The sequence below is a fragment of the Manacus vitellinus genome, unplaced genomic scaffold (assembly GCF_001715985.3).
Source record: "Manacus vitellinus isolate BGI_N305 unplaced genomic scaffold, ASM171598v3 scaffold_5_pilon, whole genome shotgun sequence".
Classification (NCBI taxonomy): Eukaryota; Metazoa; Chordata; class Aves; order Passeriformes; family Pipridae; genus Manacus; species Manacus vitellinus.
In genome coordinates, this window is record NW_021940682.1 from 25,268,549 (window position 1) to 25,293,371 (window position 24,823).

General features: G+C 34.8%; 1 protein-coding gene across 2 annotated transcripts in view; it reads left to right on the forward strand.

Annotated features, from left to right (window-relative positions):
- MGAT4C (MGAT4 family member C) overlaps nucleotides 1-24,823 on the forward strand; it is a 252,703-nt gene that overhangs the window by 177,572 nt on the left and 50,308 nt on the right. Inside the window, exon 1 of one of the 2 annotated variants that reach the window (XM_029963654.1) lies at nucleotides 19,668-19,692. The exons of the other annotated variant lie outside the window; for it this stretch is intronic. The gene's annotated coding sequence lies outside the window, so the exon portion shown is untranslated. Of the gene's footprint in view, nucleotides 1-19,667; nucleotides 19,693-24,823 lie in introns of those variants that run through there. 2 annotated transcript variants of the gene reach the window in all.

The following is a 24,823-nucleotide window of genomic DNA, read 5'->3' on the forward strand; positions in this document are numbered from 1 at the left end:
TCCTTGGGTATCAGAGCTACTCTGCTTGGAATGTATCAGTCACTCATGATAACGACATAAAAGCCAGGCAACGGAAGAAGAGGAGCCCTTTATTACAATTTTTCTAACAACCATTAATATTTCCGATACTCAGCAGTTTTCTGATTTTCTTTTGTGAAAGGACAAATCATGACTATATGGTAAAATGGCACAGGTTCTGCAACTATTACTGCTTTCACTAATGCAGCTGAAATGCAAAGAAACAGAACAATAGATTTCCTCTGTGTCTGACAGGATAAATTTCTAGGTTTTCAGCACCTCTTATCTGCTTTCACAGAGTTAATAAACACTAATTAGAGCAGAAGTCTAGCATCACAATCACATCATTTTTCCTAATCCATATGTCTGAAAGAAAGCAAGGCTGCCTATATATCAAATAATTTCCTTCTTCATGATAATATAATTTGAATTTTTTTCCATAATAATTTTAAAAAAGGATACAGTAACTAAATATAATGTACCACACCTGAAATGTTTCTACACCAAAGCATGCAACATGAAGAACAAACAAGAGGAGCTTGAAGCTTTGGCCCAGTCCCAGAAATTTGACATGACTGGCATAAGTCAAACCTGGTGGGGTGACACCTGTGACTGGAGTACCATGTTGGGTGGTTACAGACTCCTCAGGAGGGACAGATAGGGTAGAAGAGGCAGAGGGGTGGCACTGTGCATAATAGAAGGGTTAGAATGTATGGAGCTCACAGTTGCCAATGGCACAGTTGAGAACCTCTGGGTAAGAATCAAGGGACAAACAAATAAAGAGGGTGTCATAGTGCAAGTCTATCATAGACTGCAGTTGCGGGCGAGGGTGGTCACTTCACAAACAGGGACCCAGACAAGGCAGAGGTATTAACTTTTTCTTTGCCTCTATCTTCAACATGGATGACAGACCAAGAAGGCCTCAGTGCCCTCAGCTGGAGGACCATGACTGTGAGGATGATCAACTCCCAGCTGAAATTGTGCAGGATCTGCTGCTCCAGCTGGATCCGTACAAATCTATGGGGCCCCTGTGCTCTTCAGCTTCTTCAGAAATTACTTGGACACAGGACTGGAAGGGATACTAAGCAAGTTTGCAGAAGACACAAAACTGGAAGGAGCTGTTGACTCCCTCAAAGGCAGAGAGGCCTTGCAGAGAGACCTCAACAAATTAGAGGACAGGGTAATCACCCACCATATGAAGTTCAACAAGGGAAAGTGCTGGATTCTGCACCTGGAATGGGGCATCCCTGGATGTTTGTACAGACTGGTGAATGAGATGCTGGAAAGCAGTGCCACAGAAAGTGACCTGGGGGTCCTGGTCGATGGCAAGTTGAATCGGAGTCAGCAGTGCCCGGGCAGTCAAGAGGGCCAACTGTGTCTTGGGGGGCATCAGGTAAAGCATCGCCAGTGGTTAAGGGAGGGGATTGTCCCTCTCTACTCTGCACTGGTGTGACCTCACCTTACAGTTTTGGGCACCACAATATAAGAAAGACATTAAGCTATTAGAGATTTTCCAAAGGAGGGCAACAAAAATGGTGAAGGGCCTTGAGGGGAAGCCGTATGAGGAGCAGTTGAGGTCACTTGGTTTGTTCAGCCTGGAGAAGAGGAGACTGAGGGGAGACCTCATTGCAGTCTACAACCTCCTCATGAGGGGAAGAGGAGGGGCAGGCACGGATCTCTTCTCTGTGGTGACCAGTAATGGGATCCAAGGGAATGGCCTGAAGTTCTGTCAGGACAGGTTTAGGTTGGATATTAGAAAAACGTTCTTCACCCAGAGGGTGGTTGGGCACGGAACAGGCTCCTAGAGAAGTGGTCACAGCACCAAGCCTGACAGAGTTCAAAAAGCATTTGGATGATTCTCTCAGGCACATGGTGTGACTCTTGGGGATGGTCTTTACAAGGCCAGGAGTTGGACTCAATGATCCTTGTGGGTCCCTTCCAATTCAGCATATTTCATGATTCTGTGATTCTATGATAATGACCCTAGTCCTTCTTCGTAAGGCTGTAACCCTCAGGGTTAGAGAAAACCTAAAAGGTGTAGCCCATACATGCTGAAATGCATGCTGGGGGCAGCAGGGATAGGGAGGTGGAAAGTAAGGTTAGTGTTTCATGGCAATCTAATGGATCGTTCAAAATGCAAATGTATATTCCCAAAATGACTTGCTGACTTTTGCTTCAAGGTTGCAGAGCAAAAGTAGGAAGAGAAGTCAGTGATCCAAATGTACTGTCTTAACAAAAACCGTGATACACTTTATGTGCTATGTATACTCATACTCCTTGACCACACTCTGAGTAATTCCCTGTAAACTTGTATTCAGTATACAGGGGTGTTGTATTTAGTATACAGTATACTGGGATGTTTTCTTATTAAATGTTGAGCTGATCTTAAAATTTTACTATTCTTGGAAGGCAGTTCATCAAATTTTCTACTGCGAAAGATCAGCTCAGAGTTGTTGGGGAGAAATCTGAAGCTACATACAAGGAAATATAATTCAACCCTTAAAAAGTCCTCCCAGAACAGCTGATATATAGGTACTTTACAGACAGTTTAAGCCTGCAGGCATATGACCAGAACGGCTTGTCCATAAATGATATAAAAGTTCCTGCTTTGCCATTCCCAGCAGTAGTAGTCAATATGGCTGCCTTCCAGGCAAAAGATTGTACTAACATGCCCGGAGGCAGATCAATGTATAGAGACATATGTCTATAAAAGGCTAAACTCAAAGTGTTCATGTTCTAGCAAGAATCTAGTTCAGAATGCATCAAGAGAGAGAATATATCTAAAGCAAATTTGTTAACAGATAACTTCTCAGAGGCTTAATAGATCAATAGACTGGTCCCTACTTTAATTTATAATGTGTATAAGGACATCAAAAAAGTATACCATAACATTGTTAGTAATTCCAAGCTAAATTTAAATCCCTTTTTAAAACTAAAAACAAAAACAAAACCAAAAACAAACAAACAAACAAACAAAAAAACAACAACGACAAAAAAAAAACAACAAAAAACCCAAAATAGATCATTAACAAAAATTGACATCTTCACTTTATGAAGTGTTGGAACATATGGTAAAAGCTCTACAAAACAATACTTTAAAAATAGTGTAATAAACTATCAAGCTTATTGATACGATTATTCTTGCAATTATCCCTCTTTGCTTTCTCCACCTTGCTCTAGGCAGGGTGGGTGGAAAGAAAAAGGAAGTTAATAAGTGCTTTCTAACGGCTCTCTTATTCCACTTCTACTGCCTATAAGGATGGTTATTGTCATGTAAGGTAATGGCCCTTGTAACCCTATATTGCTACAAACCATTATGTAGAAGGATAAATATTTTAAATAGATAAGATAAATATCTGAATATATTTCCAATATAATTCTAATTTATAGCTAGTAGTAGCTGAACTGTCTTTTTAAAATCATTATTTTTCAAACTCTAATCCTTCATTTGGTAAATATTTTTTCCTATAGAAATAAATAATACATATTTATATCCCCTGTCAGGCATCTTGCCTTGCAAAGTATAATATAATTTAAAGTATGTCACTTCAGCTGAAGCCTCATGGGAGGCACACAAAAGCAACTAGTATTTTCCTCAAGCAATGAAAACACTGAGATTTCTTAGTATCTCAGTTTCACATAGCAACCCACTTGTTGACCCACTTTAAGAAAATTTTGTCCATTTTTACTTGATTTTTGATTTCCAAAACCAAGCAATAAAAGAAAATAATTATTACTGAGACATAACTGAAACTTAATTCCTAAAAGGACCGAGCGAACACAAAGATGAATAGGGCTGTTTTGTAGAAAAGCTCTTTTATTTTCATATTTTTCCAGTAGCAAGTTGTGTAATGACAATGTGTTTGTAATGACAATATCAATGGCTTAAAAAATTATATTAGCTTCTGTTTAAGTAATTGTTATACATGCCTTATATAATCATTTATAGCTTTATTAATGCTAAGAATAAAACAAAAGTCTAAAAGATTAAATGGATAGTTATAAATACACAATAACTACACAACTATGTAAAAGTGTGCAACCATAAAAAAAAGTTCATTGATCTCCTACTCCTTTCATTGTAATAAAGAATTGAGTCAATACACAGTTGCTCATTTTTTTCTCCAATAAAATGAACTGGGGTATAACACATGACTTGCAAATATTTTTCTGGGTACATGGGAAAAGTCTTCAACTCTCATTGAACTGAAAATTGGAAAAAAAATAAAATATCACAAGAGATGTTTTGTAATGGTATTATTACTTTCTCACCTTCCTTGTATGCCTGTCTTTAGAGAGAATTGCAACATGGAGCTGAGCTCTGAGTCTAGCTTGTTCTTGCTCTCAGCTGCAAAACACAGGGCACCCAATGCACAGTTCTAAGACAGAGGCTGGAACTTGGTGGGCAGTACTACACTGTCCTTCAGCCATATCCTGGAGGCCATGCAAGAAAGAGTTTTCTTTTATTGTCTGGTCTTTGTGGTCTCAATGATCCCCAAAGGCCACAGTGATAAAAAGGGAACGAAAGTTTTACAAAACTCAGCACTTTTCTTCAGGGTACTTAGTGTATCTCAGGATGTTCATCAAGCTTAACAAGTTATAGCTGCATGTTACGTTGGCAGAAAGGGATAGTATCAGCCTTTAACATACTTGAATTAAAACACCTAAAAACAGAACTCAGTGACAAAACAGAATTCATGCTGTGGTATCTGATAATGAAGTGCACCCCGTTTTCCTATTGCAAGTCTACTTACAGTCTACCTATGTTTATAATTATTAGCACTATTTGAGAAATACCCACTTTTCCATTCTATTTTTAAACAACTTTCCTCCCTCAATATTTTTCTTACTTTTCTATTGTTTAATGACAACTTATGTGCTTAGTTTATATACTGTACTCTTCACTGATATTTATCCAAATAAATATTTAGAGACGTTTTGGTTAAATTTTGGTTGTATTTGCTAAATAGGACTTTTACACCATTTAGACTGCAGAAGAGCCATACGTATTTTCAAATTATTTAGACAATAATGGCACAAATGGATAGCTCAGAAATTATCCAAGTCAGTAATTTAAAAACTTTAATGAATGTCTGCCTAAAAAAGAGTCTTTCAAAAACTAACCTTAAGGCTCTTATGTTATTAAGTAACCAGAGACGTCCAGTAATAGTGTGTTTAAAAATTCTTACAAGGCTACTAATAGATTATAAAGTTATTCTTGCCCTGTAACTATGTAGCAGATACTGCCATAAGTGTAATGGAAATACATATAATGCATACCTTCTCCACGCTGCCTTATATTGGATTAAAGATTTTTCCATCAATATAGCTGTCAAACTAGAATGAAAAGTTTAGTTTGCCATTCCTTAAAGTTATGTGTACCCATTTGGTTCATTATACTGGGTTTTGTTTATTTTGTTTTTTTTTTCAAAATGTTTTTCATTGATTTTTTTTTTTAATTACAACTGCAGTTTGTCTGATTTTTTGAGCAGACTCTCCTATTTACCCACTAGAACTAAACTTTATGTCTAGGAAATTAATCCCTTGATAATTCAATTGCAAGTCAATTTGGTAGTGTCATGATAGCTCTTGAATAGGTATATTACATACTCCAAAAGCAACTGTTCCTTACAAACCAAAAGTTAATCTTAGGTGCGAGTCTAAGGAGAGATATTGTTCTCTCTTTGTAAATTCATAACGAAAATTCAGTCATTGGAGTTGCAGCATATTTTCCCCAAATGAAGATCTATTCTTTACACTGGAACCAGTTCATTTTTACCTATCTTATTAAGAATTGAACTGTCAAGTGTTCTATCTGTTCATTAACAAATAACTTTGGGGCCATTTTGGCTTTGGTAATCAGTCAACTACTGTGGAATTGACAGTACTATAACATCACATGATTTAAATAATTCTGGGTAAAGGTGCAGTTTATAAGAATGTTATGGATTATGGAAGAAAACTTGATGAAAACGCTAAGGAGGAAAGGAACCTATTTTTGAAAGAAATGTATCTGCAAAAGAAACAGTGTTTTTCTATGTATCAAAGCAGTATAGAAACTGATACTGAGAAGTAAACAGTGGTGCCATTTCTTCCTCTGAGAAAAATGGCATGTGTTGCAGACTGTGGCACTTCATAATAAGCTGTATAATGGACAGGGCTGGCTGAAAAATGCAAACAAGCAATTTCCAGAACCAGTTAGAGTCATTAGGTTGTAGTATTCACACATTCCTGTGGAAGAAAGCTGCTTAAAAATATTTGATTACAATCATTCACAGATGAAAACTGAGGTATCTACAATGTTGGCTGGAGTTTTTTTTCCCCATGATAAACTATAAAATAAATACCTGCAAACTTACATATATATGTCTGTTATATGAAAATACTTTCAAAATAATTGTCATTTTAGTATTTATCAAATTTGAACTGACCGAATCCAATTGCAACTGAGAAGAGTTTCAAGGGAATCAGTTGAACAAAACATTGAACTGCTTCTTACTTTCACTAAAATACCACTTGGGAACTGTACTCTGAGTAGCTGTTCTCTTTAATTGGGCATGTTTCTTTGTCCAGTGTACCTAGTGGCAGCACTGAAAATATTACAATAGTGAAAATATTAATCTTTCTGTGTTCAGCATAATCAATTGACTCAGAAAATTAGTCCTATAAGTAATGGCAAAATTCCAAAGGAAAACTAACAAAATAATACAGGGAAAAAAAATAAATAGAGTTTTTTTTAAAGGAGAGCATGGTAAGTCCCCTCAATACATGTTATAATTTTAGGAATTTTATAAGGTGAAGGAGTTTGTAATTTCTAAGCCCATGTCCATATTGCACATGAACAATCAAGAATTTTTTTAACTTTTTATTAACTTCAATCCAGTACTTATTATCACTCTCATTTAAAGTGATAGGTCGTATTTAGGAATAATATCATTATCATCTATTAAAACACATAGTTGACATAATAGACTCACACTCCCTTAAAAAAAAGAGAAGAGTTTGCAAACATCCAAACACTGCTGCGGGTCTGAGTGTGCTGTGTATGTTTCTAGAAAGTGCAACTTGCATGAGGAAGAATTAAAAAGAGACAGAATAATTTTGCTTTGCTTCTCATTTCAATTAAAAAAATGATGGGTGGAGGAGGGAAAGGATGAAGAGCAAATTCGTCACTTGGCCAGTTTTACTTCTAGCTGATGAAAAGTAAAGTGACCTTTACTTCTAGGATATGGAAAACCTGAGTGAGAAAGAATGCAATGGTTTCTTCTCTTCAGGTTTTGATTGCCATACCACCATGCAATATTGTAAATGGAGCTTCTGAAGCTCTCACCAGGTTCTCAGTGAAAGCAACAGTAAACAGAAGTAGTAAGATGGATGTATGTGAAGAGTGGTGAGGAAAAGAGAGCTGGAATGTTTTGGATGGTTTCTATGCCTCACAGAGTGCTGTGTTGTTATCAAGGTATTTATCACTGGATTAAAAAATATCAAAGAGATGAAATATATAAAATATTAAAAGAAAAACTGTTTCTGAAACATAAGTTGTATTTGTGGACAAAAAATTTAAAGCAAAGAAGGAACTTTAAATTTTAGGATGCATTTTTCTGGTGTTCTGTAATGTTCTTTTAAGGTAACTTCAGTAGGCATGTTACGTGATATGAACTACTAAACTTTGTAATGTAAAAATAATGCTGAAACACTTCAGTAGCTTCTACATGTTGCACGCAAATTACTACTTTCCAATTAATAGACATTTTAAAATACAATTGGTATTCTGAAGCTGTAATATGCAATTTGTGTTATGGATATTATGTATTCAAATCATAGATATAAGCTCTAGAGAAACAATTACAATATATGCTGCAAATGCATATTAAAATGCAAATTACATTAAGGACCAAGGTTTAAAAGGATACATAACCCAGGCTTCGATTTTGCACCTGCAGTCATTTCCGGAATCAACAAGGTAGACACATAATTGCAAAACAAATGATTGCATTTTTTGCAACTGTTGAGATAGTTAGTTTTCAGGTTTTGTCATCTGGTTACATATTTAAATGCTGTAATTTGTGTCAACAATTATTAATGCATATAAGATTTCCATTACAAAATTTATTTTGCTTTTGTGAATTGGAGTTTAATATCTATGCACTGTATGCAAATTGTCTTCAGGTACATTGCTGGTTGAAGGAAAGGGGGATACTTGTAACAACATGAAAAGGAAATTTGTTGTTTTGTTTGTTCTTTTTTTAAAACAAAACATGTATTTATGGTGAAATTTCAGATTATTCTTTTCTGTTTTTAGACAAGCTGAAAAATATGAATTTTGATATATAAGAAATGTTTTGGGATAGGGAGGTCCAGAGTCGGTTAAAGCTACTTATAGCAGGTTTTTTTGCAAATTTCCGGCATATTCAAATGTTCTTAGACGCTGTTGGCTATTTTCATCACTCCTTAGAAGCTGGCTTGTTGCTTTTAGGCATTTGACTGTGATCATGTTGTTCCAATAGACCAGCTGTGGTGTGTCAAAGGTGCTAATTTCCACTCTGGATGCAAAAAAATCCCTGTGTTATCAACAGACATCCTCCAGTATTCTTTGCTGTAAGAGAGTTTTGTCAGGATCCTACACGAAATCTCAAAATACTAACTTAAATTCAGTAGAAGGTCTGGACAAAATATAATTGAGCTTAATGAAATACTATTTTTAAGTGAAATTTGACTTTGTCAGAAAAATTCCATCCAAAACTTCTCATTTCATGTTATCTGACTTTTGAGTTCCCTCATGCAATATTTCTTCAATACTTGTAAAGTTCATAACTGTGAAGATGAAAGAATACACAGTGAGTCCATCATATTCATGGGTTTTAGCCATCAATGAATGTATTAATTACATTTGGAAAGAGATGGGTTATTTTGAATGCAGTTTTGTTTGGTCTTCTACAGAACCAAACCACAGTTTGCGTATTTAAATGAAACGTATTACCTCTAACAATAATATTTGACTTTGTGTTTTCTAGCAGTTATCAGCTACCAACCCATAGCTCAGCCATAGAAACATGAACATGACACCTTTAGGAGAAACACTAAATGGAGTGATTCTGCAGTGCAGAGGAATGGTACCTTATCTCACCACAGTGGTTCACTTTCTAAAACAGGTCTAAGAATTCTTTATGCCTTAAATCTCTTATTATATCTATGTTATGGGTTTCTGGTTTGAGCCACGGAAATAGCTACTTTTCTGGGTACTCAAAATATGTTGTTGGTATCAAATGAAAAAGACCACATAAACTGACTACTCAGGTATCTCTGTTCTTCAGCTTAGAATTCAAACCTGGCAAAAAGAATTAGCAAAGTACTACCAGCACAGGTTAGCTGAGGTTCCATACATGTTTACAGATCATATATGTCATAAAAAATGTGCCATAACCAAAGAACTGTGAATGGCTATGGAATTTGCCTATATTCAGAATTAAAATAATTTATAGCACTTGAAACATGTTAGGGAAAACAATGGCTAAATTACTATCATCACTCAGGGTAGGATTTAGCACACAGATTAGGACACCAATGGATCTAGTTATCCATTCAGTATTGTCAATATTTGAAATAGTGTCTCAAAATCTGTTGAGCTGATTAGCTGTTACAGCCTACCCCAGAAAGGGGAGGGTAACCCAGGTTCTTATTAATAAATCCCTTGGGGTGGATTGGAGTGAAATGACACTGAATAATCGGTGTTTGAAAACATATATATGTAGGGTTTATTTTAGAACAATTTTGTTTCTAAGGTAAACAGGTATGTTGCCATTTTGGGTGTTATCATCTGTATCTATGATCTATAGCAATATGGTATAAAGATAACCTTTAGGGAAAATACATAAGGGAGAGAAAGGAAAAGACAGGATAACGGTAAGGGAGAGTAAGGGAAAGAAAAGATGAGAGTGGAAAAATGTATATAATCACTGCCCACAGGGTCCAGTGATGAAAGTTGCAACTTCCATGTCTGTCAGTTGAAGTGGTGGCCTTAATCCATTGGAGGTTGGGGGAGAGAAGCCCACACACTCAAAGAAGTTATGAGTTATTATATCCACGGATAGTGTCATGGGCCATGCCACGAGTCTCCAACCTCTTCTGGGCCTGTGCAGAGTTCCTGTGAGGAGCATGGTGTAAAAGGATTTTTTCTGCCTTTCAGGATTAGCAGGGGGATGGGCTTTGATGAACCAACAGCCTCCTCTTCCCAGCCTGCAAAAGTCCCCTGACGATCAAAGAGTGCGTAAATTATTAACTGTTTCAGTCTCTGACATCAGCCACCCAAACAGAGGATTAAGTTCCCCAGAGGCATCCTTTGTCATTGTAAACACTACTGGATATGCTCTTAGGCTTGAAATAACTCTTCATTTGAAAAGGATGAGTGTCTCTGTAGGTTTTACGTTATATCTTTTAGCAACATAAGCAGGAGTCAGAAGTCCCAAAGGGTCAAAAATGGCACTAAATTCTTGTAATCTAGAATTTCACCTTAAATTTCTATTTTACCAAACTGTTAGTGGCTGAACTGCTCTTTAACCTCCACTGACTATGTCGAATATCACATAGGTCACTTCCCTTTATGAAGGCACTTTGTGTCATTTTAGGTGCTCCAAGTTATCTGCAATATCCTCATGGATTCAAATACAATGCAGAACCTATAGAAGAGCAGAAACCCAATGGCGTGGCAGATGGAAAAATCCTTGAGAGAATTTCAGTTGACAATAGATATCTAGTGTGCAAATGAGCTGATCTCTAGTTCACACGTGAATATATACAGACCTTTGTCTGCAAACAGAATCTCACTCTCAGTGAGCTTTATGGAGCTTTGGAGCTCACTCCCATGAGCTTTTTGGAGTACACTTTTTATTTTTAATATGTAAATTTGTATGGAATTCTTTTACATGAAGTGAAAGCAGCAGTGCTTGGAGAGACATCTGAAAATGAGAAAATCAGCCTGGTAAATATAAAAGTCTGGATCTTTAGCAGTTGTAGATACATGTGACTTTAGTGCCTTCAGTATCGGTATATAGATTTACATCATATGGGAGCTGACTGAGCTATGACACAAATACTCAGTGTTTTCTGAGGTCTGCATTCTGTGATGCTGAAAATGTAATCTGTCATGTGACAGAATTAATTATCCTTAAAACTCAGGAGAGGAAAAAATAATTTAAATTATCTTTTACCCAACTCTTTTAACAGCATTTGCTTACAAAAACACAGTTCTTTAACGTTTCGTAACTCTAAAATCAGGTATTTCTTGGAAAGGCCTGCCTCAAAATTATTTAAAACTAACTAAGTCTTCAAAACATAAGAAATCAAAAGGGAGTAATTTAATGATGAAAATAATGTTTTTAGAAAACAACATGTTGATGTTTTACTATTTAAGAGAGAAAAAAAGGCTAATTTTGTAATTAGGTTTTGTTGACTTCCTAATAGTTATAAGTAGTAACTTGATAATGTGCCACTCATAATTATAATGGCATTTACTCTTAATATTATAGCTCTACTTGTTCAGCTGTAGAGTCTCAGAAAAAATTAATTCATAAAATATCTGAAGTGACTCCTTTTACTTTTTTTGTGATGTCTTCTTCATATGTTCCTGAGCGCATTATTTGTTTGTTTCCTTTATAGAACACTTAGGAGTACAAATAAAAAAAGCAGTTTTGAACTGATTATTTTACATTACTTTGTTTTCAAATACACTTGTGCAGGTATGAAAAATAAGTACCTGAGATGGATTCGCATTTTCCTTCAAAAGAAAAAGCTCACATTTTTGTACTCTCCACGAAGAAAGGTTTTGTGTACTTTATAAAGCCACTGAGTATGGTTCAGACTAGTGACCTGAATCATTAAATGCTGTCAAAAAGGAGCAATATTTTTCTAGTGGCATCAATCAAATAGTAGTGCCCTCTGACATTATTCCTAAAGGACTTCGGAAACTATAGCAGAGAGCTATAGGATGTTTTATTATTGTACATGAAATATTGAGCAGAATTTCTGAGTGGGCAAAGGGATTACATGGTAGACCATCAGCACAAATCTTATTTTAATAATATCATACTTTTATATATATATAAAAACATATATAAACATTGTGGTTTAGAATTTCATTGCTTCATGTAGAAGTTGGATAGGATAACACAGCAAAATCTTACAGTTTTGGTCCAGGGTTTGGGGTCAGAAGAGACCAAAGAATTAGACTGCAGTTTAACTCTCACAGTAAAGCTCAGTAATTCATAGCGTTAATGATTTCTAACCCAAAATACTATGGCCAGGATACAAATGCATTTTGCCTATTAGTGAATAAAAATATTAAATAAACTCTGAAGACATGCCCCAATTTTTGCTTAGTGCTAAACACACTCTTGATACCACTCAAATACAAAGTCAGAGATAGCAGTAAAAGCGTCTTCTAACTTTTATGACCTTTCCAACTCTTTAGCTTGATCCAGTGCTGAGATGGTTTCTAATTTACACCAGCTGAAGGGCTACTTAGATCTTGCCTTTCTTCACCTCTGGCATTTGTCCAGAAACAACTAGAAGGAACATGTCGTGAAAAATGTTCAGTATCATTTTTACAGCCCCAGAGAGATCCTTCTGCATTCTAGCATTGAAGACCTCCCTAAGGACATTTTCCTGCACTTAATTTAAGCAGGTGGACTAGAAGCTAAACCCAGTACATTTTTTATATCAGGATAACTTCAAGATATGAAAAACTTTGATCAATAACATAATAAATATTTTAGCTCTCCAAATATAATTTTTGCCTATGATTAGCCATTTTTTTTTCTGTTAGATAACATAACATTTACGACATCTATCTGTATTTGTAATTGGAAACCTGGCTGCCACAGGAAATGATGTGTCATGAGACAGTAATCTTATATTCTATTTTAAGTGGAGTAAAAATTCACTTTCCTTTATGGCAGATAACATCCAAAAGTACTCTTGTTTTCTTATACTGGAATTCCATCGTTAGTGGAATAGTGAAAAGATACTGATATCCTGAAGACTTCTGGCAAAGAGAAACACATAGGCAGGGACTACAAAATGGTCATGAGAACATGTAATATCACCATTTAAATGAATTTTATCTCTACCTTGATTAAATCTAATAACTACTCATTAATTCTATTACCTTCTTCAGGTCAAAGGTTTTTAGGAATGATTTAGGTAGCCAGATTTTGAATAAAAAGAACAAAGCCTGGTGCTAAACAGTGTATTAGAATTCAGCAGGACTAGATTTTAGTATAATTTTATAAAAAAAATGCAATAAATTGCATGATTGCAAGCAGCTATTCAGTAATAATTACTATACAAAAAAAGTTATCTGAAATTGGAGCTGGTTACTATTCAAATGGCAAATACTTTAAAACAAGACATTTTTTCATTATCAAAATATCTACCTGCAGAATTTCCAGAAAATCCTTTTTATTTCACTACAGGTGAAGCCTTGTTTGCTGCCATAAAGTAAGGAGAAATATGACTACCTGTGAAAGTTAAAAAGAAAATTACAATGCCCAAAAAATGTATTTTTATTTATAATAAATGGTCTTTCGTCCATTGAATAATGTGGATTTTGATGCATGACTAAGAATCTCAATATAAGTTACAGCTTTTTTGTGTTTGAAATTTTTATAGCAATGAATATATAAAAAAAACCCCACACAAAATTAATGGTAAAATATATGATTAACCCCAGGTACCTAGAATTGCCATTAAGTGATAATTATGTAAGTTTTCCATAGGTATTTTTTACAGTTTTCTGTGCTTTTTATTGATTTTTTTTTTTAGTATGCTTGTATGTTATTTGTATGAGTATGGGAAGGTTCAAAAGGAGTCATCTTTTTTAAAAAAAAACAGTTAAGAGCCAAATCTTTTATATGTGCTTTCATAAAAGAAGGGTAATATGCCTATTCTTCTTGGTATGAAGACGAATAATTCCCATTAGCCATTCTAGCAGTGCAGTATCTGCACAGAAGGGGAAATGGACCCTTTCTGACAGCTTTTCCCCAAAAAAATCAAGCAGGTGATTGTTTTTCTACTCCTTGGAACAGTTACTACTTGAAGTAGACTAACTCTGACATTAATTGATAAAGTAACATCGATAAATAGATTAAAAACAGTAAGTTTTTTAATCTTTTTATACAAGCTGTAATAATCTAATAGTATTTTGAGTCATATAAAATAATTATGAAGTTGTACACTACTCCGATTAACCAAAATAATTTATTGAGAAATTGTTTTCTACATGTATGTTTATATGAATATATTGTAAGTAAAATTTAATGAATGTTTTTCTAAATTATGTCTAAAAATGTTCAAATTAAGAGGATTCAAAGATATCAAAAACCAGGACCTTTTTCCACTCTCACACCAAGTTTCTCCATTGCCTGAAAGATAACTTGTGAAATCTTTGGTAAAATATTGCTTTGAAACAATATAAAGAATGTCAGGTTTTCACTTTTTCTTTCCTGAAGTTTATAATTTAAAAAATAAAATTTAAAATAATATCTATATGCTATCTTTTTTGCACAAAGATAAAATCAGTGTTATCAAATGGTTGGATTAAAAGTAATAGCAGCTATTTTTACATTAAATTTACAATGAATGAAAATCATTTAGTAACTTGCTTATGGTTTCCAGTTCAATTGTCATACTCAAATCTCTGACTTGAATTTATATGCTTGATTTGGTTTTTAGTCCCACCTGGCTTTTTTTAATACTAAGTCTGTATGTGCATAAGTATATTGGCTTATTTGTTCCTAAAGTTACCCTAGGTCTGCTATACAATGCAATGGTAAAAAAACAAAACATGAATAGTCATAACCTGCTACAACTCTGCCTGTTTATCTCAGTGGATGGATTTTTTTTCCTGTGGTAGTCCAGCATTAACAGTCTGGGAAATATTATAAAAGAAAGAATGTGGCTTACAGATGTGCTTCAAAATAAGTATTAATCAGACTCTTCCATGATTATTGAAATTTAAGGCAGACCATGAAAATAAAAGTAACATTCACTGAAGTATAATATTTGCAATGGCAAAAAGAGCCCTGTTACACAGTCACTTAAATAACCTTAGGAAAATAATATTAATAAAAGATGTGTCTGAAATCAGCACATTGACTTGCTTAGTTTATTTCTTTTCTTGATCTCTGAAAAGTTTCAGGTTGCTTTTTTATGTTTCTATCTATGCCCTGAGGGTTTCCTAACAAAAAATAAGGCAAGTCTGTTTAATCATGAATTGTATCCAAAAGGCATTGGACAGGTAGTTGTAACCCACTTCCAGGAATGTCATGAAATGTTGCCGCTGGTTGTATAATGAACTTCTATTTATGTCATTGACAGTAGCTATAATCTGACAGGGAAAGAAACCTCTTTTTCCTCTGATTTCATTTTTGTATGAAGAAAGAAAAAAGAAGAGAAGAATAAGGTGTTATCAAGAAAAAGAAACAATGAGAAATTTTTCTTAATGCACATGTGGAACTGTATTTGCTTACACACTGCAGTTTTAAGGTTGCAATGTAAGAGTGTGCAATTTTACAGGAATTATGGAGAAAAGTTAAAACTGAGTGATTGGAAGAAAGTATTAAAACCAACTAGCAATAGGTCAATATTAGCATATTTTGTGTCTGGGGAAAGGCAAGTTAACATACATGGCATTTTAGAAGCAGTCACGACTTGACAGGTAGTAAACCACAGGCTAAAGTCAGGAAGAAGAGAAAATCCTATTCAGAATTGTATGCTTTACAATGCAAATTTTTATGGATCACCTATTAAATTTCTTCATTTGATAACCTTTATTAAAGAGTCTTTTAGAAACTAATCCCATTTGCCATTTTCAAATAAAACTTCCCTTGACCTCAATGTCTGAGTGTATACTCAGTTAAAATCTCCACTCTCTGACTTATTCAAGTTGCTGTGTGCTAGCAAAGCATACAATTGAATTGGATTTCATATCTCTCTCCCAGTAAGAATCACAGAACAGTTTGCTTCAAAAACATTAGCAAATAATTATTGCAAAACAAACAATAGAAAATTACTACTTATAGCTATGGACTCGTGAACATCAATGTGAAAAAAACTAGATATTTAAAAACTGTCTCCAAACATACCCTACAATGGTTCACTGTTGTTTCTACCTAAAATCATTTGTCACAGTTGTTAAACATGCTTTCTAATCTTGATGGAGACTTAATCAAATTGCCTATTCCAAGAGTCAGCTCTACAGAAAAATGTTTGTGTAATGTAGGACAGCTTTAGGATCTGTTATCCAGGTAGATGCCATCCAGGTAGCTTGCTTTCCCTCTGATAAATAGAAGACTCTATAAGAAGTTTCCCAGACAGGGTACTCTGAAAAACGCAGATCAGACAATTCAGGATTTGAGAGTGAAATAGACTTCCCGTAGATCGCGAAGTAGTTCCAGGGGCTATAGCAACTTTGTGTATAGAAATGTAATGTAATTAAAATCTTCATTTTATCACAGTTTAAATTTGATAGTTCATTCCAGTTTAACAGAATAATTCCCTTAGTAATTCCATTTATTACTGGCATACTGTTTTTGGAGATGATTACTATGCCGATATTTTTCTGCTATGATCTTATCCAAATGAACCTCTTTCTGTATCATTTGCAGTTAGCTTTGTATCAGATCAATCACAAGATGACTGACAGTCATAAGGAAGGAACAAGAAAAATTATTTTAATAAGTTAAAATAAAAAGTACAGTAACAGATTCCCGTAGAGCTGAACACAAATCACAAAAATATGGATATTATCTGTATGAATAAAGAGAATACAAGATACAGAGGAGAATAAACCTTACAAACAGACTGAGAAGTGTAGGCAAGGGATGGCATAAGAATAATTTTAAGAAAGAGGTAAACATGTGTTGTGAGTTAACCCTGTCTAATAGTCAAATAAATGCCCATCCAGCCAGTCACCCACTCTCGCCCTGTGACACAGGGCCACAAAACACAATGAGAAAGATGATGGATCCAGATGAAGACAGGAAGATTGCTTATCAAGTACCTTCTTGAGAACAGACTCAACTTGAGGAAAATTAATTGAATTTATGGCCAATTAAAACAGTAGTAGAAACAAGAGCAGTGAGAAATTAGGACAAAAATATTAAGATGTTGCTTTCCTTCCTCTTTCATAGGCTCAGCACTCAACTTCACTCCTCCGCTTCCAGCTTCAACACCTCCTACCCCAAGGGGCTCAGGGGGATGGGGAGCAGTCAATAACAACTCCCGTCTACTTCTCCTTCCTGCTCATATTTTTCCTCTCCTTCAGTACCTAGAGTAACTCCTTCTTCTCTGACCATATAACAAGTTCCCTCTTGTTCCCTCTCCTGTTTTCCAGGTTTTTTTTTTTCCTCACTCTGCTCACTGGCATTTTCCCCCATCTTAAATGCATTTCCCTGAGGTGCCACCACCATAGGTCCCACCTCACAGAGGCCCCTGCAACTCCCACTGCCAGTGCCAGGGTACCTGCACCCTGGACAATATGTAGTAAAAGTTGAACAGGTATAAAAATGATGGGACTGAGACAGATGTAGTGATGAAACATACTGGCAGATTTGGAACAAAAAATAATGAGTCCTCTTAAGGTTTTTTTTATGATTAGTGTATCAAAAAGATAAACAGTAACAAATGTTTTACATAGGAGGCAACCAAGGTAATCGAAGGCTAATAAGTGCCAGTGGCTATTTTTAAACCTATTAAAAATGCATCTGTAGGTGCTGTGAAATGAATGTGTTTCTTCGTGCATCCAGATGGAAACAAATATCTCAAACACAATGAAGACAAAACAAAGGAGAAAGAAAACATGCGAAAACTTCTGACCAAGAAGATCAATACACCTGTTTTCAGTTCTTCCAAAACTCTCTTGATTTCCACAATGATTTGCTCCATGCTTTTGTGTTCTTTAATAAAATTGTATTTTATTAACAGCGGTAAATAACTAGGACATATTCCCTGGTATATTTTGTAATTATAATACCTGTGAGGATGAGAGAAATAGGAAGCACACCTTTTTTTGAAAATCATAGGAATATTTAGTTTTCATGCTTATTGAGAAAAAAATTAAAATTAGGAATATTAGGCTCAAAAATACTTGAAAAATCAAGTGGTGACTTGAAATATTTTTATCTTTCCTGCAGAAAATAACCTCTTATGGAGTTTTCAGAACTTCCCCTGACTGGGAGCTGCTGGAGGGCAAAGACTAGGTCCACAGTCAGACACCTCATCTTTTAGGTCAGATAATTTTTTTTAGATTCATCATTTAGATTCATTCACTTTGTTATTGATCAAACATAGCTTTAATTTTATAATTTTAAATATTAATATTGTTTATTGTTCTGAATTCTGATTTTTTTAATCAAATACCATTCAGTAAAATGATCTGAAGTTTATTAATTAAGTAGGTAAAGTCAGATTATTTAACATATGCCAAGTGATCCCTTTCTCCAGCAAAATTTTGGAAATAAATTTTTTCATGTACAGAAAATGAAATCTTTATTTTTGCTTTCCTGTTATCTGTCATGCACTGGCTTTGGGGAAACAGTTTTCCAAATAGCTAAAGTCTGTTTAATTTTGTTTCTAAATAAAAGGTAATTATTGTCCAAGTCTGCATCAGCCATTTAAGATTTAACTTTTTCCTTGAGCTATGGTTTACCACAGACTGTATCATAGGAATGATGAAATATAACAAAAAAACCCAAATTTTCTTTTGTTATTTCTAAACTATGAAATCAATGTAAGTTATATTGTAGGGTCTACCATAGGATATATACAGATATCCACTGTTGGCTCTGGAGGAAAATGCTTCAGGAATGTAGTAGACTGATGTTTGATGTGAATTTACCACCTAAAAATATCATTAAAATACTCTATTCTTATTGTAAATCTGACTTGATAGGAATTACACAGTGCAACTTCAGGGTTTATATGCCTTTGGTTAGGCAATTTCCATCAATAAAGCACACACTTTGGAAAAAAAAGGTAGGTTTTCTACAGGAATAGATTTTTGTTGTGATCAGCAGTGATTTATTCCTGAGGCATAGCTTCTCTCCCATCTCTGTTTTACCTCAGGTTTCTGTCAGAATCAAGTAGTTTCAAACCCTACAGCAGAAATTTAAGAGGTGGTTCAAGCAGAATGGTTTCTCTCAGTATTTGATTGTTGATAGCCGAGATTTCTGGGTTTGCATTTAACTTCCTTTAGGTATTTATAATGTCAAAAAATATGGCATATAAATAACAAGAGATTCTAAGAATATTGATCTTTATAATTACGGTGCTGAGCTGTCATCTTCTCAATATGGTTGGAAGATCATCAAACACATTTTCCAGCCTGGCCTGAGGTCCAATTCAGCTCATCATTATTTTTGACTCTCTCTGCCTTTTTCCCACGCACAAGTGGAAATAGCTGCCCAAGTTATGTTTTCTTCTGCTTTTTTTTTCAAAGCCTGACAGAAAATCAAGCTTCCAGTGGGCAAATAGGGTTCTTCTGCCAAGGGGTTAGCAAGCAGTTACTGAGAAAGACATGGACAGCAGGCATCGCCAGGAGGGTATTTCTCAGCACGGGGGAATGACAATCAAGAAAAATGTCCTGAATCAGAATTGAGGACATGGATTAACTATTTAGAGGTGAGATTCCTATGTGAAAACTATGCAGGCTCTTTATAGGCTATTACTTAAATACTGTAATTTTGTTCTCAAGGGTTTTTTCTGCATACTTTGTTCTAAGGGCTTATATTTTATGCCTGGACACGAATTCAAATGCTTCTCTAGTACCGTAATTTACTTAAATTGATAGCTAAATGTGTTTGTCTTTTGATTGTTCTGTTCTGTTTCTTACATAGTGTTTAGATAATCTATTTCTGTGATGTACCAGGTATGCTTTATCTAATAAAATTCTACAATATTTAGATATCATTATGCCTGTAGAAGATTGCGCATATAGAGAAGATGCATGTATAGAACAAGGTGTGACTAATATTTACTCCAAAGTATTAGCTTTTGTTCTATAATGTGTTAATATCCATCAAACTAAATTATTAGTAACATTTTAGTAAAATACAAGGCAAATACATGTGTAACAATGTCACAGGAAATAATATTATCTCTGTTGGAAGTTTGGTTTGTATGAAAACAGGAAAGACCTTTAATAAATGGAAGACTTATCCAGCAGTAATCTTAGAGTAAGACAAGAAGGACACTCATACTACTGCAAATATTTGTCAAAGCTGTCTGATTCGTCCTGCATGGACAACAAATGCTTTTAAGAATTCCCTGTGATGCACGTGTAAAATATCAGCTTCCCAGTTCCCACTGCTATCAGCCAGATTCTTCTACATCTCAGAATCAAACCCAATGGCAGTAGCTTCAGCCTTTTTTTTTTATCAAAAAATGATAAAAATAGAATATGCTTTCATGAAATGAACCCAATTAACCTGCCTGTAGTACATCTGATATTATTTTCAAGTCCATTCAGTGAAGTTTGTCACTGGTTTAAAATTCTATATCCATTTGGGAAGTATTAAAAAGTGCTTAGGTTTGCTTCATAATAAGTCAAATTCCCATTAAATTGCTGTTTTAAGTCTCCTTCAGCTATTTTTTATATTAAAAATAATTCTGAATTAAGTGTATGAGAAAAGAAAAGGATGCATTTTTTTTTAATCATTTTTTGTTCTTCATTATCCATGTACATTAATGGAGTTTTAATTTGTTGTACACTTCATTAAATCTATGTGCCAATAATTACGGGCCTTATTGATTTCTTGTCTTTTTAGCTCTTCAGGGTTTGTCTCCCCCTGGATTGTTTTTCTCACATTGAGATGTCGCTGCTAACCTTTCAAAAGAGAGGTTGAAAACATTTCAGCTTTCTGTAATACATTCTCATCTTCTTTACCATGTTGCAATTAATTAGATGAACTCACAAGATTTTTTCCCATGCATAGAATAATTTAGAATTTTCTATGACGATTTTTCTTTAGCAAAAGATTAAAAAAAAATCTCAGTGGTCTTACAATATGCAACAGAGTACATTTGTAGCACAACGATTTAGTTTTTTACATTAATTCAGAGCAAAATAACCCTGTCAGACAGATAAGGATTGCACAGATAAGGATTAATATTCAAAACCAAGGAAAGGATTTAAACTGCCAAAACAGAATGCAGGTAGATAATAGTTCCCTATATACAAAGCACTGATTTCTTTAAGTTTATTGACAACTTAATCATGTAAGTGTCTAAACTCACTAAGCATAGCTGATTTGACCTAGAAGCTTCATAGAAGTACAATTACATACTGCAAAAGTCTAGAGCAAATCAAACCCAAGCATGCTGGAAACTAAACTCCTCTACAGCATGTGAGATCTAAAAGCTTGACAGAATAGAGCTGTTTCTTTCAGAGGACTTAGAACGTTTTAGGGCACATTAACATGCTAAGCTTACTGTGTGGTTTTGTTGCTACTTTTGTGTCCTTTTTTTGTGTTTTTTGTTGTTGTTGTTGTTGTTGTTTGTTTGTTTGTTTTTGCTTGTTGGTTGGGTTTTTTATGTTATGTAACTGTGTAACTCAGAAAGATACCTTGCTACAAACATACATGTTATCTAACTTCTACTAAAGTTTGGAAGTATATCACTTCGAAATGTAAACGTATATTTAGCAAATTTACTGAGGATTGAAAATTCTTAGATCTGCCCTTTTTAACCTAAATCTTCATACCCAGTGCTCATGACCCTTACTTTTTGAACACAAGTCTCCTTACCTGTACACTTTCAAATCTCAGGCTATCACAAAATCCGATCTGTCCTTTCTTAATAATTGAATCTTTCTGTCCATGTTCAATCAGATCCTTCCATATTTTTTTCTTTCAAATCAAATCAAGAAACAATTGCACCCTGATACATTCTCGGACCCTGATATTTCAGGTTAAAACCACAGAGTAGTACAGGGCTCTTAAGCAAAAGGTAGGGAAATGTGTTACAAAATCTCACACTTGAATTTCAAAACTCCATAATGACTGTGTTTTGATACATAAACCAGTATTTGATTTCTTATGAGGCAGATTAAATCAGTATCCAGGATGCATTTTCTTTAAGTTCTATAGAAAATGCTGTTTAATATCTTAACAGATGCAACTTGATGGACTCAGTTGATTATCAGGTATGGAATACTTGATAATAATGGCATTGTATTGCTTAGGACAATGACAGTGATGTCTGATATCATTTGCCCAGGGCTGCCCCTTCAAATCCAGCCCAGTTTACTAGTGTTAGAATATCATCATTTTACAAATACCCCCATGCAGTCCAGTATTAAGTTCTTTGTCATTCTCAATCGTTTCCCCCATGGACAGATATGCAGATCATAATTGGCAGTTTTACTGGCAAATCAGAAGAGGTGGAAGACTGAACAATAAGGGAAGATAAAAACTCTGATATCTTTAGATGTCATATTTCCTCTTTGTGTTTTGATTCCATGTGGGCTAACAGTTGAGAAGATAAGAATTTTCTTTTGAATATATATTTATCTACTTCATTCCCACAGCCATTCTAAAGAAATTCTCACTCTAGAGCAATTAGAAATTATATGAATAAGATTAAAAATCTTTCTGAATGTTAACAACAAGAACTAAGCAAGATCAAATGATTATTTGGTCTTCAAATCAAGTGGATATTGAGCCCTACAGAGTATAATAATAGAAATATTAATTTTTTTAATGCAACAAAAATATTGCCTGTTTTTCCTCTACAACTCACAAGGAAAAGTAAGAGATTTTAAATTTTTCAAATGGGGAGATTAATAGAGATTTTTTTTTTTTTAAATGGGATATGTGCTTTAGCTTACTCCACTAAATGTCACATTTCCTCAGTTTTCAGAAATCAAAACACACAAGAAACTTCCAGAAAATCCATGTAACCAGACAAGACCCCAGTGGTGCTGTATTTATAATTAAACTAGAAACACTGATAGGTGTTTTTTAAGAAAACATTTTTAAGAAGATATCTTCTTTAAGAGGATCATTTTCAAGTAATTATTTCTCCATTGTTTTATTATAAAAATATTATAAAGACAATATTATAAAATTACCTGAAGTCAATGGATTGTCACACCTGCTATTTCTTTTCTACGTATGAACCTAACTGTCCTTAGAGAGTTGGAAATTAGATTGTATCAAAATATTTATAAAGAAACATGTGTTGGGAAATATAGTGTTTTATTATCCTATAAGTAAATATATAAATAATGTCTCAATATTTTTCCTAGTATAATCCCCCTCGTCAGAACTGGACTGTCTGATCTTTAATTCACCAGGTACTGCTTTTCTCTCTTTATTAATGAGACATACTATATCTTTTCTTCACCTAATCTCAGTGTTCTCTTTCTTACAAGGATCTTTCTAACCTCCATAATACGTAAGAATAAAAATTCAAAGATAGGTTGGGCTTCTTTTTTTTCAGGATTCATGGGTAAATTACTATGGGTTTAATCTGTTCTTTCTTCTGGTATCTATTTCTATCCTTTCAATCTTTCTTTCTTTTTTTTTTTTTTTTAATTCACATGTTTATTTTGAGTGTCTGGCCATAGCATTTTCTGTAAAACACAGAGGGAAAAAAGTTTCTGTCTCCCTCCCTGATAGGTAACAGAACTAGACTTTCTTTTTCTCTTCTTCTTAGTGTGTACTGTATTATCATCTCTAACCTTTATGTTTTTAATGTTCTCAAAGAACTGTAACTCTTTTTTCTCCTTAACATTCTGACTTTATCCTTGTATGCCTACTTGCCCTATATCTTCATAGTCATCTGTAGTAATATGTGATTGCTTCTATTTTGTGAATGACCTTTTTGATTTCAGTGTCATCAAACTATTACTGGAGCAGTCAAATGTACCTCTTCTTATGGCTTACTCCTGTCTGTGGACTGAATTCATTAGCTTTTGTACACCTCCTGAACCCGTGCTGTGTCATGGCCCCATCCCCCCTTCGGACTGTGGCATATGGTGCCCAACGTGGCCACGACACTCAGATTAAGAGTCTCATGCTCTACCAACTGAGGGACTGCGGCATAGCACGGGTTCAGGAGACAAGGTAGGGTGCAGATGGAATGCTTTATTGAAGTATGCATGTGATTTTTTATCAGCTCAGGCAGGGAAAGGGCCAGAACATGGGGTGGAGCATGAGACAGACAAACAGGGGAACAAATCAGGGTAGGGAAACAGGTAAAAGGGGGAGGAAAAGGGCAAATGGTAACTGTCTCCTCTCTGCTGCTTCTTCAGCCTATTAGAGAAGGGAGTGGGGGAGCAGGGAGAAGGCAAACTGATGGCGAGCCCGAGCATGCCCAGGCTATGCACTTTGTAGTGTGGATACAATGAAACCACATAATAACAGTAAAGTCCATATAATAACTGTAAGGTCCATATAACAAAGTCCTGTCAATTGCTGTATACCTTTCTCCATGCCTGGAACTGTTCCCATCCTGAATCTTGCTCCTTTACATAGAACTTTTTAGTGAGTGAGTGCAAGCTTACTGTATTCTCTTTTTGCTACATAAGATTAATTGACATCAGCCTTTCAAAGTGTATTATTTTCCTTTTCAACCCTTTTTCTTTCTAAGTGCTTTCATGAAAATTATTTTCAGCATTCAAGTTCTCAGGATCCTCCATTTTTAAGTCACAAAAATAAAAAAATCAATTTAGCTGAGTATTGTATCTTTATAATTTCCTTCACTTACTGAACTGAAATGTTAAAGTGCTAAGAATTTCCCATGTCAGTGA